Source organism: Podarcis muralis, chromosome 9 (genome assembly GCF_964188315.1).
Source record: "Podarcis muralis chromosome 9, rPodMur119.hap1.1, whole genome shotgun sequence".
Taxonomy (NCBI): domain Eukaryota; kingdom Metazoa; phylum Chordata; class Lepidosauria; order Squamata; family Lacertidae; genus Podarcis; species Podarcis muralis.
The window spans coordinates 61,146,292-61,163,485 of record NC_135663.1 but is presented as its reverse complement, the minus strand read 5'-3'; the positions used below and the strand labels follow the sequence as shown (position 1 = coordinate 61,163,485).

The 17,194-nt window shown below is 43.6% G+C and overlaps 1 protein-coding gene across 3 annotated transcripts in view; it reads left to right on the top strand.

The window, feature by feature from the left end:
- The first annotated feature begins 207 nt into the window (after window positions 1-207).
- Window positions 208-17,194, top strand: part of KLF3 (KLF transcription factor 3) — a 44,851-nt gene continuing 27,864 nt past the window's right edge. Inside the window, exon 1 of one of the 3 annotated variants that reach the window (XM_028743250.2) lies at window positions 208-816. The gene's annotated coding sequence lies outside the window, so the exon portion shown is untranslated. Of the gene's footprint in view, window positions 817-1,292; window positions 1,936-7,168; window positions 7,188-17,194 lie in introns of those variants that run through there. The other 2 variants (XM_028743251.2, XM_077934393.1) reach the window with 2 other exon arrangements.

The following is a 17,194-nucleotide window of genomic DNA, read 5'->3' as shown; positions in this document are numbered from 1 at the left end:
GACGAGGAAGAGACGGGGAAGGAGGGAAGGGAAGGGAGCGGGCGGGCGAAGCGCGCCGCAGCTGGAAGGGCGAGTTTGTCAGCGGGGCGGCTCCCGCTCTCTCTCTCTCGTCCTCTGAGGGAGGAAGGGAGGGAGGGGGGTAATTAGGGGCCAACTTGTGCGAGGCGCCGCCTTCTCGTATCTGCCTCCCGGGGGAAGGGAAGAGTCGGTGCGCGCCCGACTTGTTTGTGCGCCAGGGAGGGAGGGAGGCAGGGAGGCGGAGTGCCAGCGAGCGCCTCGCCTCGCCCCGACCCCTGACTCGGGTTGCGGTGCGCTGAGGCCTCCGCCCCAGCGCGGCGGAGAGGGGACACGCCCGGCCTGCCTCGCCCGCCTGGCTGGCTGAGTGATTCGCGCGCCCCTCCCTGACCCTCCCTCCTGCCCGCCCTCTTAGCTACCCCGCCGGCCAAGGGAGCCTGGCAGAGCGAGCGGCGCCGGCGTCATGTGACAGCGCTGCCTAGTGCCAGGAGCCTGCCTTGGAGCTTGGTGGGGGGAAGAAGAAGAAGAAGAAGAGGAGAGAGACAGAGCAGAAGGCGAGGGCAGAGGCGCGACGGGCTGACAGACGGACGCGCCGCCGACGGACTAAACGCCCCTGCGGCCAAGCGGCAGAGAGAGAGAAACCCCCGGGTTTCCCCCTCGAGGGCGGAAAAAGAGAGGGAAGGAGGGTTTTTCCCGCTACCAGCGAGAACGACAACAGCACCGCCGACTCCGGCAGCAAACTTCTTGCGGTGGTGGCGTCGTCGCCTCGGTTTCTTGGACAAGTTAGGAGAGGGGAGAAAAGTAAGTCGCGCGAAGGGAAGGGGAGGAGGCAAAGGTGGCGGCTGAGGAAAGCGACGTGTCTGGCGGCGGCGGCGGCCGAGAGGTGTCTGGGAGAAGGGATGGGGAAGCGGGGAGGCCGGAGGGAAGGTGCTCCTCCCGCGAGGGGGGAAATGGAGAGGCTCCTGGACGCGCGCTCTTGCTTGGCGAAGCGGGGGCGCACGGGGGACTTAGGGGCGCTTCGGCCAGAGTGTTTGTGCAGCTGCAAAAGTTGTGGGGAGCGGGGGGTGGGGGGCTTGGGATCTGTCTCCATGACCCACCCACCCCCCGGGGGTGGTGGGAGAGCGACGCCTTGCCATTTGGAGTCGCCGCTGCCCCGTAAGCTGAAGGAACGCCGCAGCTTTTGGCGTTCACGTGTGTTTTCCCGATCTGCGGTGGGTGCGTGTTTGTGTGTCTCCCTCCTCCTCCTCCTCTTGCTTTTCTGTCCCCCGTCTTCTGAAACACGAACCGTTCCTCCTGTCATTTGGAGCTGTTGGGGAGGAGAGCCGTCGAACAAAGATCCCATCTGCCGCAGCTTTCCTGAGGGGCTTTTAAAAAAAAAGAAAACACCTGGAGCTACTGGATTGCTTTCTTTCGACAAGAGTTTGCCGCTAACTAGACTCGGGATACTTTCCTTCTCCTTCCCAAGTGGGAAAGGACGTTGCTCCGTGTTTCTTTGCGTTCCCTTAACGTTATTTCGGTCTTCGCTGCATAGGATGCTCAAAACAAAACGGCAGCTCTGCATCATAACATCCTTGGAGATCTGCCATTTAAATAATTAAGGTGTCAGTTGATCAGGGGGTTGCTGCTTTTGTTATCTCTTCATGGGAGCAAGAAAGGGAAAATGAGAAGCATATATCAAGATGTGTGAATTATGTCCGTTTCTAGATACTACATACCAAACTAGAGAAGAGGACACATTTGTATAGCTATTTTGGTTCTGTACTTAGTTAAGTAACATTGATATGCAATGTGAGTTCTCTTAAGGTTCTACTGTTTAGAGGTCCTCGTCGTCTGTTCCCCCCAAAAAAGAAGGGGATAAATAATTCTATTTCAATCACCAGTTTAGTTGCAGTTTGGGAAAGAAAACTTAATGTGCAAAACGTAAGTTTGAACATGAAGTCTGTTGCTTTTTTTCTATTACATGCATGTCTTGACATGGAGATGTCATGTGTATTTTCAGTTGATTTACAATAAGAATAATTGCATTGCTGAATAACTGCATTGAGTAGCCTGTCCACATTTTATCCTCAGTGGCTCACAGAGAGCAGTGTATACCCATTTTATTGTTTTTTTTTTAAAACACATTCACACACTTTCCAAAGTCAGCTAGGTTCTGGTGATCAATTTTTTAAAAAGAGTCTTGTGCATAATTGAAAGGGACACCAGCACTTGGCTTCTTTCCTTCCTGAAAGTTGCTTTCTTTGTGCTTAAAACATTACTGCTTATCTTGGATGTTTGTATTAATTTCCATATGGAACATAACTTTAGCAAGAATCCCCAGTTTTTATTTAGGAAATGGTGGTAAAATTCACCAAACAACTCACTTCGATTTAGATTAACATTTAGCTTTCTTCTTACTGCAGCAATTCATAAACTCTCACTTTGTCCATTTTTATTCTTATGCTGAGTTATCTCTCAACTGAAGTGTGTGTGCAGCATCTCTTGCACAGTTGTGTGTGAGGCCTTTTGTATGTGTGGCAGGAAGTGCCACAGTTCACAGGGCTCACCTTTGTCTGGTTGTTGGAGAAATTGGAACCTTGCATAGATTCAGTACTTTGAAACATTTTGAGTCCACAAAAGTGTTATTTTCTATAAAAGGCAAAAAAAAGTGGTGTAACTTTTTTCCCATAGTTTTGAGAACTTTTCCCATAGCTTGCCTAATGAGTTGCTTGCATGATCCAGACTTGGATTTGGTTAAGATCAACAATTTGACCTAGGAATAATGTACATCAACCTAACTTTGGCCGCTAGGCTTTAAAATGTGTTGGTCAGTTTTGTAATATGAATGCTTTCAGATAAACTCTTTCTCTGGCTCCCTTCCTCACCAAAGCAAAGGTATCTAGGCAGACTTTTTGCTTTGACTGAATTTTATACTGATAAACAAAAAAGCAAGATAATATCTGAGAATAACAGTTGTGTAGCATGATAAATATTAATAATAATAATAATAATAATAATAATAATAATAATAATAATAGAAAACCTGGTTGTAAGTGTGCCCTACTATTCTGCCTTCCTGTATTTGCAAACACCAAAGTTATTATAAACTAGTAACATTCACAGAATGTTATGTCTTTGGTGGAGGGGGAAGACTTGTGCCAACCTAAGGCTATAATTCTATGTGCACACTCACTTTGGAGAAAACCCCATTGATGTCAGTGGTACTTCTGAGTAAACGTTACAGAATTGCACGGCAAATAGAGTTTGTGCCAATTTCTGAACAAAATTTGAAAACTGGTGTTCTGATTAGAAAATGCATGTCTTTTAGGAGCAACCATATCCAAACATGTGTCCAAACAGAGACTAGACTAGTGTTAAGAGGAATCTGTAGCAGCAAGTTTAGTGATTGAGACCCAAATCAAAGTTCAAATCTGAACTTAGTTGTTATGATGCTTGCCAACAGAATATAGGACATCCCTTGCATCAGGCATAGTAGACGGCTGCATGACCTGTTCTCCTGATCTAGTTCATAATATGTGAAATATGAATGCCATATAAAGTAGTATAATATGTAGAAATCAACCAGATATAAAATGGGCAACAGGTATTTTTCTGGAGGTTTTTGTGGCCCATCTGTGGGTTCATAGCTATCATAATGGGAGCAAGCCTTGGACACTTATGGTTCCCCTCTCCCCTTTGCTCCCCGCAACTCCAAGAGGAAGTTTTTGTTTTTGCTTTTGCTTAACTGCATTTTAGCATCACATCCAGATCATATAATGTGATTAAACTTAACTTTATTTTCTTTCAAACAAAGACAGTTTCATAACCCATGGTTTGAAGTTGGTTTGTTTCAAACAAACCATGGTTAAATTTAAGCCACCATTTGTTCAATCGGCCTCAACTTGTCATTTAATCGGAACTAGCATCCAAGACTTTCTGACTCTCATTCTTGTCATCACTGAGCCATGGTTTATTGTGATATCCAAATAAGCTCACCATATGCCCTAGTGTTTTCGTCTTACAATGATCTGGCTCATGCAACATGCTAAACTTAGTGCAAATGTATGCCACTTAGTGGGGACGCGGGTGGCGCTGTGGGTAAAAGCCTCAACGCCTAGGGCTTGCCGATTGAAAGGTCGGCGGTTCGAATCCCCGCGGTGGGGTGCGCTCCCGTTGTTCGGTCCCAGCGCCTGCCAACCTAGCAGTTCGAAAGCACGTCAAAGTGCAAGTAGATAAATAGGGACCGCTTACTAGCGGGAAGGTAAACGGCATTTCCGTGTGCGGCTCTGGCTCGCCAGAGCAGCGATGTCACGCTGGCCACGTGACCCGGAAGTGTCTCCGGACAGCGCTGGCCCCCGGCCTCTTGAGTGAGATGGGCGCACAACCCTAGAGTCTGTCAAGACTGGCCCGTACGGGCAGGGGTACCTTTACCTTTACCTTATGCCACTTAGTGCAACCACCACTTTGATCCTCCTTGGTTGTTTGCTGCTGAGCTAAGCCATGGTTTGCCTTAGCGTCTCATTAAAACATGGGCTCGTGACCCAGCTCTCATAGGCAAACCATGAGCCATAAACCATAGGACAAACGTTAATTACGGCTCATGGTTAGCCTGGAGAGAACTAAACTATGAGTCTGGCTTCAGCTGACACACTAAGCCAAGACATGGGTTAGCACAGTAGCAGAAAGACCAGGGTAGCAAACGTGGCCTCTCACTACTTGCTTGCAGCCTGCAGAACCATGGTAAGCTGTGACTTGAGCTTGCATGTCATGCAAACCAGGCTACTGTCTGGTGCGTCAACTTTTATTTTCAATAAATTTTAGGCACTATTATTGGAGCTCCAGATTGTTTGTAATGACCTCTCATATTAAGGAGATCTTGTACAAGTAGAGAAAGGAGGCTAGAAAGTGCAATACAATAATGGCTGTTGGTTTCGTTCTTTTTTTCGGGGGGGGGGGTACTTTATTGGGAGCAAGAGTCCACCTCAACCCTTGATAACAAAGTTTGCGTTTGTATTTCGGAATTTTTTAAAAAAGGAGAATGCGTGGGAAGTCCAGAGTTAATTATTCCGAGCTGTCTGGAAAGGGTGGGTGCAAAGGAAATTGCATGTTGTGGTCAGCGTTTGAAACTCCCATTTTTCTAGGCACATTTTGCAACAGGGAATTTCATTAATCCGAGCAGTTTCTGAGCTCTGGGAGCAGTACTGCGCTTAAGATTTCAGATTAAAACTCCCACTGCTGGAACGAAAGGAGGACCTTTTTCTGCCTCTCCACTTCCAGCCACTCTCTCAGGGCTGGAGAAGGGACCCTCATAAGAATATTAGGGGGATGGGCAAGGGAAGTATGGCTTTGTGGTTTGCAGCCTTCAGATGAGGACTAGACCATGTGAAAAAGGAATGTGAGATTTTAGCTGCAGTTCATTCATTTTCAACCTTGTATTCTTGTTATAGACATTCGGTTGCGGCACCCATAACCTAGGTTTAAGGTGCCCTTTAGCTCCCAGCTTTCATATCTCAGTGGTTATATTGTCCCATATAGATATTAGTCTGGTGTTTGTCAAGGGCAGGTCTGCGATATAGAGACAGGTTGTTTTTTTCACACCCAGAGACCAAGCACTTTACACGTTACACCCACTTTGCTTGCTTGTTTGTTTGTTTGTGAAATCCCAGCTGCACATGAATATCGGGGTCAGGGAAGGCCACCCAAATGTTTCTCTGTGCTTTCTTTCCAGCCCAGCCAGCAGAGCTGTTTCCTGTTCTTTGTTTCAAGGCTGGGGTTTGCGTCATACATTCCAAGTAGCATATGTGTGCTCTTTCCTGTTTCGGGCTGTTTTCTGGTAGATCAGTAGCCCAGCCACAACCCCTTGTCACTGCCCTACAACTCCCAGTCTCCACCCAGCGAATTATCATGTCTCTACACACTCAGCGATTGCCTAAGCAGCCTGTGTTATGTCACAAGGAGCCTGTGTTAGCATTTAAACTCCCACATTCTGTGCTAAGGCGCGCAATTAAGGATACTTGCTGGGAGTGGGGAGGTACAGGTTTTGGAGACTTCAGAAGGGGAGGGAAGCAGTGGTGTGAATTGGAAGTAGTTTCGCTGAAATGCATGAATGTTAAAAGTTTTTCTTTTTTAAAAAAAAAAAGCAGACCACTCACTAATGCATGTAAATTCAACATCTGTTCTGGAAGGTTTTTTTTCTAGGAAACATAGTTTTGGTTAAGCTTTACCTCTCTATGGTGGTGGTAAAAATGGTATTTAAAATATGTAAAATACATTCAAGTGATCAAAGCCTTTCACGTTCATCATTTTAGGCATGATGGGGGAAGCCTAACCCAAAGCAAAGTAGAATTGGGAAATTAATAGTGTTTGGAGGCACTCTGTATTTTAACTCCAGAATTTAACTTCTGCCATAAGGTAGTTTGTCATCTTCCCAAACCACTCATGGAAAATGACTGTCCAGCCTTTTCACTTAAAACCCTAGTAAAACAGATCTCTGTGCACATCATGGAAGTGTTTGTAATCTGCATGTGAAACAGGGAATTACAATTTCTCTTTGCAGTGAGAAAAACTAAGCATTCTTCGTTTGAATGAAATAGTGTATCCGATTGGGAATCAAGGTTGCATTCACAAGGAAAAGAAGGAGAAAGAAAAATGTTCCAAGAGGAAGTTCAGAAAGAGAACTTTGACCATTATTATTATTGGGATTTACTACTGATGGATCATTTCACAGCTAACTAGTATTCTGTATTTACCCAGATAAGGAGGTTTGTGCATGGAAGCAAGCTTTTTGCATGCCTAGCATTTGTTGGAACAGGGCCATTGATGTAAATTGGATATACATCTGGATGCAGATGTTAACTACCTGCATGATACTACTTTCAGCAGGATGCTCATTTAGCTGCACATCTGCAACCACATTCTGGTGCAACTGGTCATGCAAAACTACATGTAATAAGATCTGGATTGGGGCTTATATGGCACAATTAGCTGAAGTTAAATATTCCCTCAGTTCCATTAATTTCAAGCAAGCGTTTCCCACTCTTTCCAACTGAGATCAATGTGGGAAATTTAGTAACTTTAGGTTGTTGTGCCCATTCTTCTTAGAGATACACTTACGGTATTTTGCATTTTTTCTTCTTCTCAGAAGTACGGATTTCACGAACTTATTTGTGTATATAACAGAAGCTAATCTTTTGGTAAGTTTTTATTTGCAAAAAGGAGAAAAAAAACCTGCTTTCCTGCAAAGATGTTAGATTTCTCATTGGGTTAATATTAAAATTGTGCATCGTGTTAATAAAGACCAACAAAATCATCAGCTGAAATACTGTAGCTTACAAGCTGTCAGAGCAGCTCCAAGTGTAAAAAAGGAATGTCTTCTTAGTACTGTATATTCTATACTTCCTCTGTGATAAGGATTGGAATACTAGATTAGAAGCCCTCTGCAAATTCAGAAAAATCATGTACTTAGTCTCCTAGGATCATACCAATTCATGCAGATGGAGGTTACATATTTAAATACACATTCCTGCCCTCTCCCCTTTTTAAAAAGAACCTTCTGCTCGTTTTCTATAAGCATATTAAGGAGAAGGGTATGCTAAAATACTTTGCCCCCCCCATGTGATAAGCTTTCTATAGGCAAATAAATTTGAGGCAGATAAGCAATGAAGCCTGTGACTCTCGCCTGAATTCTATGCAGGGGTAGCCAATCTGGTGCTTCCCAGCTGTTTTGGATTACACCTTCAGCTAACATGGACATTGGTCAGGGATGATGGGAGTTGAGATGCACAACATCTGGACAGCACTACGTTGGCTACACCTGACTAGTGCCTTCCATAGTGTGGATAAGTGGTCAGTGAACAAGTTTAGAATTTAGAAATTTGAAGGCTATCATCTTGCTTCACTATTTTAATCCCCTTAATCAACCATGATATTGGGAAGTAGCTAATTTTGTATATGCTTTAGTCAGGCATAACATAGTTGATCGTTTTAATGATCACATATCAACCTGGTCCATCCTTTAATATTACATTGCCATTGCATTTTCTTTTTTAAAATAAAAATACCTGGACTTTTGTATATTTATTTATTAGGACCGTTCTTCACAGTGAACTGAAATCATGTATTTGAAGCTAATGTTTGTAAGTGTAGGTGATTTTGCTATTCATTGTAAGTCAAAGATACATAATTTCTGAGACATACTTTATAATTAAGTCATATATTTTGGAAAGACAGGTTATTGTAATAGCCAATGCTTCTTACCAGAAGGAAGCACTTCTTCACTGAAGTTTTGTGTTTTCATTTCAAGGTTTTTTGCTTCCAATTCATAATTTGACATTTGGCAGGGTTAAGGAACAAATTTAACTCTTGCCTGTATTAAGGCTCCATCTAGTTCCAAGGCTTCCTTGTAGGGTTTTTAATAACAGTTGTTGATGTATTCCAAGGGTAGCTATCCTAACAGTTATGTAAGCCAAACAGAACGCTAGAAGTCCTGCATATTTTAAATACTAAGGTTAGCCATAATGGAAATTATGTGTGTGTGACTGTCTGGTACATGCGGTGAGCATGTAGTTTAAAAGCCTTGGCACATCAGAGAATGACCAAATTGCTTCTCTGAAGAGAGACACACACACAAAAAAGCTTATTTAATCGTTTTTCCATACCCATCATCTTTCTTCCTCCTCTTCCCTAGTTTGATTTTTCGCAATTCACTTATATCTGTGTAATGTTCCCTTCTGATTTTCGCATCTTGCTCAGATCCAAAAGTCCAAACTCGCATGAATGATTTCACATATTGTTGCGATAGACATACACTTAACCTCTGTTAAGATCACACGAGTGGTCGTGGAACTGTGTGCTCCCGATCTCCAGCCCTTCCCATTTACAGAAATTTTTCCTCCTCCTGTCTCCTTAACCACAAGGGTTATATTAATATGTTGGCAATGGTGGCGGCAGCTTTGCACTGGAGCTGGCAGGGCAAAGGGGACACAGTGTACCAAGAGACCAGCTAGCAGCTGGTGGAGCCACAGGTCACCCTAGGCAGAGCATACTTGACTCCAGAGGCACACACAAGTACAGTCATACCTCCGGTTAAATATGCTTCAGGTTGAGCATTTTCAGGTTACACTCCGCGGCGACCCGGAAGTAACGGAACACGTTATTTACAGGTTTCGCCACTCGCACATGCGCAGATGCTCAAAATGACGTCATGCGCAGAAGCGGCAAATCGCGACCCGCAGTTCCGGGTTGTGTTCTACTCAGGATACAAACGGGGCTCCGGAACGGATTCTGTTCGCATCCAGAGGTACCACTGTATACACTTGACACGGACAACAGTGTTTAAGTGGTGGTGGAGAGGAAGAGAAAAACTAGGGACTGGGTGATGAGAGAGATGGTGAGTCTAGATTAGCAGTGGAGGGGGAGAGCAGCACTAGATTTAGGGGTTGTGCGGGTGGCCCAAACTCCGCATCAAGACGAAGGGGTGTAATAATAATAATAATAATAATAATAATATGCCTATATTGATTCAGGTACCTACTGGGAAGAACCCTAAAAAAGCATCCGTACCCAAAGGATTTCTTGTGAAAATAAGAAATATTTTCGAGGAGGGGGCACCAAATTTTGTCCTTGCTCGGGCGGGGCACCATGCTACCAAAGTCCGCCACTGGGGGGGGGGCAAAGTGTCAAGGAGGTGGTCAGGGGCAGAAATAGCAAGACTGGGCGGTGGGCTGAGCTTTTCTGAGCTACGAGAAAGGAAATCTGTGCCTTTTGGATCTTTTCGGTTCTCTCCCCTGCCTTTGACTTGCCTATTCCTCCTGCTGCTTTCAAGGCAGCCTTTTGGCTACGCTCCTGTCTCTTTAACTGCAGCACCAGCAATGTGATTGGTTGAAAGCACCTTGAGTTAGTTCTGATTGGGCCAGGGACACCATTCTGAGTAAACATGGGGTGTGTGAATATTTTGAATTGCTTGCAGTGGATTGGTTGTGAGTGTTGGGTGGAACGAACCAGTTTATGCAGATTGCAGCGAATACCTGTGCATGTAGCTGTGTCGTGTTTGGCTAGGAAAGAAGGCTGTTTTGAGGGCTGGTGGGTCTTGTCACCCAACCTGAATGCCTTTTTTTTCTATAGCAGTTTGCTTGCAGTGGGTGGGTGGGGAGCTGGTTTTTCCTCCTCCTGGAGAGTTACGGGGTTGGGCCAGGCCACAAAAATGCAGAAAGCAGGAAAACAGGCAGAGGGAGTGGGCTCAAACTGTGCAGCGAAAGTGGAGGACTGGGGGCTGTTGGTGATGACAGCTTCTTTTGCCCTTATATTGATAAAAACCCTTACTGTCTTAAACTAAACCAGGATTACTGCTTAAACAGGGTTCAAAGCCACATTTAAGTCTGGTTTCAAATCCTGGCTAATGTATACAGTGGTACCTCGGGTTACATACGCTTCAGGTTACATACGCTTCAGGTTACAGACTCCGCTAACCCAGAAATAGTACCTCAGGTTAAGAACTTTGCTTCAGGATGAGAACAGAAATTGTGCTCCGGTGGCGCTGTGGCAGTGGGAGGCTCCATTAGCTAAAGTGGTGATTCAGGTTAAGAACAGTTTCAGGTTAAGTACGGACCTCCGGAACGAATTAAGTACTTAACCCGAGGTACCACTGTAATTCAGTTAAGAGGGGAGGGGAAAATTTGCTTCCGAGAAGGCGGAAGACACATGTGATGCCTAAGGGCCAGGCCCTACAATGATTTATTAATCATGGCTTAATATGTATGCCTTAGTGCCCAGAGTAAAAATGCAGATATTTCCCTTGTCTAGAAGAGCGACTGGTTGATTGTGGGCTTTTTTTAGGGGATAGAAATCCTGGTTGGGAGTTGTGATAGGAATTTTGAGGCCCAAAGAGCTACCTAATAGGCCTGCCTAGTGGGATTTGTAATTTTATTATATGATATGATATATGGCTTGCTATCAAAGACCCCCAATTTGGAAGCCAAATAGGGCCATCAAAAAATACCGTAGGGATTTCTGCACGCTTGGGGGACTCTTCCCCCAAGTGTTTTGTAAATTAAAAGGAGGAGGACAGGAAAGGGAGGGAAGAAAGGGTCCCTGCATTGCAGGCGGTCCATCCCAGCTCTACAAATCTATGATTCTTAAGTGACCTGCTTAGGCTGCGAACTTCTCCTAGTCTCCACAAGGTGAGTAGAGGGTCAATGGGTTTAAAACCTCCCCCTCTCTTCTTTCTTACACTCCAGAAACTTCCACCCCACTCCACTGGGCTGGGGAAAGTATTCTGAAGAAAGACGCCTTTCCTGGGGAAAGCCGTCTTTTTCTTTTCTTCCTCCTCATCTACCTTTCCCAAGACCTGAATATCCTTCATTCAAGGCTCCCTTTCCAGGTGGTCTGAAGCACTCCTGTGTGGCTGGCTGGGTGTTATTCCCTTCACATCTCTTGTGTTTTTGTCCTTATTTTATTTTTATTTTTATTTTTTTGGAAAAAGTTGAGTCTTATAAAAAAAAATAGCTGCTCTTTCTCTTCTGCTTGGAAAGGAAAGATTGTCGTGCCATTATATATACCTCACTTGTTTTTAGAAGCCTGCTCTTTCTTCTTGCTCAACTTTGTGTCTCTGTTTCTCTGAAAGAAGTCGCTGAGACAGGAAGGCAGATAAGGGTTTGCTCTGATAAGGGAGCACATTGTCCCATGGCAAGAGGCACTCAGTGAAGTTTAGTTAGATGTAAAAATGGGGGCGATAGCAATTGCACTGGCTTGTTTTAGTGGAAACTGCTAAATCATAGTAGAATTAATAACTAGTATAGCTAGGCATCTGACTGTGACTGTATTACAACTTTATTACATTTTTTACCATACCATTCCTGTATATGGCTAGCAGATTTGTATTCGTAAGGCTGAAAGTTGTTCCGCATTAAATAGAATACAGGCTTGTGGGGTCTTTGTGAAACCTTTTCCTGTTGCAGACTAAAGTCCTCTGTGATTTCCTGCTTTTTCTCCCAATTTCTCAGATTTTATTTTTTGTGCCTGCAATTTATACTGGGTATATTAATCAACTAAAGCTTTAGTTGATTCATCAGTCAGAGCCAAACATAGTCAGTAGGGCCAATCCATTGAGGAACACGTTCATATTTTGTGAGTCTTCTTTTGCTACTGGTGTGGAAAAGAAATTCTAATAGCTTTTCTATCTAACATGGTAGCTTTTGCTTGTTACTACTTTGTTAAGTAGCTTGCAAAGGCACATATTCTGTGGTTTTGGTAATATGAAGAGTTCTTTCATCTATTAAACAGTCATTGACAACCCTATTTCCCTCATCATAGACCCTGTTATTTTTCTCTTCATTTCCACCCTGTACTGATTCAATAACTATTTCATACAAATGTGAAGTTTAATATAAGGTAAAGGTAAAGTTACCCCTGCCCGTACGGGCCAGTCTTGACAGACTCTAGGGTTGTGCACCCATCTCACTCAAGAGGCCGGGGGCCAGCACTGTCCGGAGACACTTCCAGGTCACGTGGCCAGCGTGACATTGCTGCTCTGGCGAGCCAGAGCCGCACACGGAAACGCTGTTTACCTTCCCGCTAGTAAGCGGTCCCTATTTATCTACTTGCACCCGGGGGTGCTTTCGAACTGCTAGGTTGGCAGGCGCTGGGACCGAACAACAGGAGCGCACCCCGCCGCGGGGATTCGAACCGCCAACCTTTCGATCGGCAAGCCCTAGGCGCTGAGGCTTTTACCCACAGCGCCACCCGCGTCCCTGCAGAAGTTTAATATAGTTAACTGTTAAAATTTGGGTGAAAACAGTGGCATCGTAGCACGTGCTGAAGACCCAAGTTACAAAGAAAAGGCAAATGTTTTATTTTACCCACTCTGTACCCTTTTCCAAGATACCCTGAAGAATTTTAACCCAAATCCTATATAAGGTGAACTGCTGGGTTTAGGCCATAGAATGTGTTTTTTCTTAAGAAAAATATTGAAATGGAATAGAATGGTCTGCTGCTAAAAGGACCTTAAAAACAACACCACCTCTCTCATGTGAGTCCTGACTCTTTAAAGTCTATATGTTAATCCTCCAGAGACAGTAGTAGTTCCAGTTGTAAGGTTGTGCTTTCTCAACTGACTTCACACTAATATCCTTAGGTAGGATTAGTTGGAATCCTAACCTGTTTTTCCTCTTTGTCTGATTTCTGTGGGGCCATTTCTGGACACCAAATAGGCAGGGGGGAGTGTGCAGGCACTGCCTTCTCTCAGCTGAGGAGGAAAAAACATAATTGTGGTCTAACCTCTGAAGATACAGCGCAGTTTTAAAAATATTTATTCATAAATACATCCTACTGATTTCACTGGGACTTAGGGTGCTTCTACACAAGGTGTTTATTTCAGTTCTGTGTCCACTCATTTATAAAATTGCTCTTCTCCTATGCTCTTCTATTTCTTTGGATCCCTCCCCCCCTCCAAAAAAAAGGTTTGCTTTTTTAAGTTTACTTTCTTTAAGGGGTGGAACAGAAGAAGCACAATCTCTGCAAGTGTAGATCGTAGCACCATTCTTCATTCTTTGCAAAAAGACGTGGTTTCAACAAGTGCAGTGACCCAAAATTGCAGATCCTAGATATCTCTGGAAGTCGTCATTCTGGAAGCACTCTTACTTCCTGGAACACCTTCTTGGAATTGCAGCCTTAGAGATATAAGAACCCGGAGATAGTGGAAGCAGATGTTAGAAGTTTTGAAACTTCAGAAGAGTTCATGAAGCCCAAATTAAGTTCTTCCATCAGCACTTGGGGTACGAGTTTTTAAAACCATAAGTGGAACCTCCCAGCACCATTGGAAGATATTTTCCTTATCCCTGCTTACATGCGGAAATGTCGATTAAGGCGAGTTTTTCAGCATTCCTCTTCCACATAGTATGGACCAAGCCATGAATGGTGAATAGCCTTGAAATGTGTAGATGCTGGATCTCTGCGCTCTATTCTACTATGTCTGGCTCCTTTCCTAGAAGCAGGCTGTACCACATATTTACCAAGATTGTTTCTCCTTGTGGTTGTCCTGAATTTTCTTCCCGTGTGTAGCAGAACATTTACAATGCTACTAAATAAGCCTGATCAGAGCATTTAAAGGTTTTGTGCATTTAGAGACCATCAGCGTTTTTGATGAGTGTATAATTTCTAGAAGAAATTGAAGACGAAAAGGAAGAGCCTTCTGGCATCTTAAAGGCTAACCACTTTGCTATGGAATAAGTCTTCATGACTATTGTCATCTTCATCAGATTTATGAAGTGCTACCTAGATTTAAAGAGGGAGAGACTTGCAAGCAGACAGATCAGAAGGAAATGAAATGTAGACAAGTAGAGAAAGCGATAATTGTGTTATTAATGCTGGTCATTCATATTTGTTGATGAGTCGGACGTGCTGGGTTGGGGGTCTTGCTTGGAGGGTTTTGTTGGCAGGGGGTCGTTGCTGTTGGCTGTTTTGTATCTTTATTTTAGATCTTGTGATGATTTATGCGGAAATGGTTGAGTTGGGTTGTGTATTTTTTAACGTTTCTTTCTTGCTAATGACTGCTTTTGTTATGTTGCAGTTATGTGTTTTTTCTCTCCATTCTGTAAGCCGCCTTGAGCATGGTTTGAACTGTGGAAAGACAGCATACAAATAAAATTACGTTTGTGTGTTGGCACTGGTAGGCCACTTAATACTTGGGAATGTGATTAAAAATATATATTGTGCCAGTTCAGTCCACATGTGATGGCACTGAACCTCTTGATATATTGCAATCCAGCAATTTCACATTGCGTTTTGAAGTTTCTTGGTTTCCGATGTGGTCAACTTAAGATCACAGTGTCCTGGGAGGCTGAAATAACCCCCCACTGGTTTCTCAATATTTCCATTTCTCATGCTGGATTTGTGTCCATCTGTTCTTTTGCGTAGAGACTTGTCTGCTTGTCCAATGTGTAATGCAAAAGGTCTCTCAGCAGGTGATTGCATATTTCACACTGGAATATTCGCAGGCGAATGGACTCCTGATGATGTGGGCGACGTGATTTGGTCCTGGAAAATAGAGTGTTGCCTGAGTAGACTTGGTGTAGGGCTGGCATCTGTGTCGGCCAAATTGTGTTGTAGTCAACTAAACTACAGCAAAATAGCACAGCATTAGAACAGCATAAAACCTAAGGGAGCGTATTTTTTTCTGCAGAGACACACCCCATTCTAACAAGCAGTAAAACCAAAAGCTGTTGCAAAAAGGTTCTTCAACATCTGCAGATATTGTATAGACAAGGAGGGAGAAAGCCCTCTAACCTCTCAGGGCAGGGAGTTGCAGATACAGGGGGCTACCACGGAAAAAGCCCTGTTGTGTCCTGTGCTGCTAGAAGGCAGCAGCCCACATAAAGTCCCCCCTCTACAGATCTTAAAGGATGGGTAGATGCATGTGGGAGAAAGGTAGACTTTCAGGTAGCTTGGAGCCAAGCTGACCCATGCAGGAAGAAACAAACAGAGTCTTGATGAGGCAAAATAGGGGGGATTATTGAGTTGTCTTTGTCTCAATTGGGTATTTTGTGTTTTGCATATTGTCATTTTATGTTGTGTGCCACCCTGAAATCTGTGGGTATAGGATGTTATATAAATAGCAACAACAACAACATGAAAATATGTCTGGAGCATTTTAACAGTGCAATCCTAAACAGGCCTCCTCGGGAGTAAATTCCATTTGAGTCCAACTCTCCATTGAAATTAATGAGACATAACACATCTTGTTGAAATCTGTGCTGTTGAAATCAATAGGATCTCCATGCTGGAAAAGTCAGAGCATGCTCCAAAGTACTTAACATTGCCTGGGTCGTGTCCTGACTCCGTCGGAAGATTAATCTTTTTTAAATCAAGTGCATAAATTATATTTCCCTTATCCAGGTTCCTTGGCACACGCTCTCTCTCTTTTCTAGTAGGTTACAGTTCCAGGAAGTGCCTTAGAAGTTTGCTTGGACTTTTAACTGTGCACCTGTCCTTATTTGCATGGAGAAATCAATTGCTTCACTAGCCTCACCGAAGGACAGGGTGTGAGCGAAAATTTTATCAAAGTGTGTCCTGTTTGGACAAGTCAAGTTGCCTTGGCAAAGGTCCAGAGGGTGGAGCAGCTGGGAGGAGGCTGGAAAATAAAACTGTGTGGCTTGTTCACACACACACACACACACACACACACACACGTTTGCTTACTGCATCATTGCTAGTTATGTAGTTTCATATTACATATAGCCTACATACTTCTACCTATATAAAATATTTAAAGCAAAATTAGCTTGTCTGATTTGTAGAAATTAAGCACCTCCTCTGAAGTGGTGGCCCAGATAGTTAAAGGTGGCTGTTGTGGCTGCTTTGTCTTCCAACAATTAAAATATATATATGGTAGCTTACAAAATATGCAATATATGAATTCTGCAAATTGAGACATTACGACTGGACGCTATACTCAGAATATCCTTAATGTAGTTCCTTAATTTATCTTCTTTCCGACTTGTTCCTCCTCTTTGGTTCCTCTTCTTTGGTGGAACAGTGGTAAAACTCCACTGTTTTACCAGATAACTATCCCTAAAGTATTCAACATTTTTGTCCTCCTTGGTACAATTCAGTTATTTATATAGTTCACTTGTTCAGTTACTTAGATCTCATTTTTTTAAAATGGGCATTTTATCAGTACTGTTGTCAATAACAATACATTCTTCGGTCTCCCATGTTCCTACAGTTTTTTGTCTCAATAGCTGCTATATTTGCTTTCGAAGTTCATGAAAGGTTCCATCTTGTACCTCAATAGAAAGTAGATTCTGGACCTCAGATGGTAGTTCTGGTAAATATGGGACTGGAAAGGGAAGTTGCTCCTTACCTCTGTCTTGGAAAGACAATTATGAGCACTGATAGCTGGCTTGAAACCACCAAATAAGCATTTAGGAATGTTTTTCCACGTCAGCCATAATGAGTTAGAGCTCTTAATATTTCTGACGTATGCAAGGAATCTACTTGGCCTGGCCTGAACCAAACATTTTCTGCTTACCATTGGTGAAAAATACAACCCATGTAAGAATCTCGTGTTTTGCCAATGGCCTCTGCATGATTCCTACCAAAACTTGGAGAAATGTGTGAATTGGCGTTCCATGGGTATAAATAATCACTGCTAAGACCCTTTTCTTGTATCAACCAGTGTAGAATGCACTGCATTATTAAAGCAGAA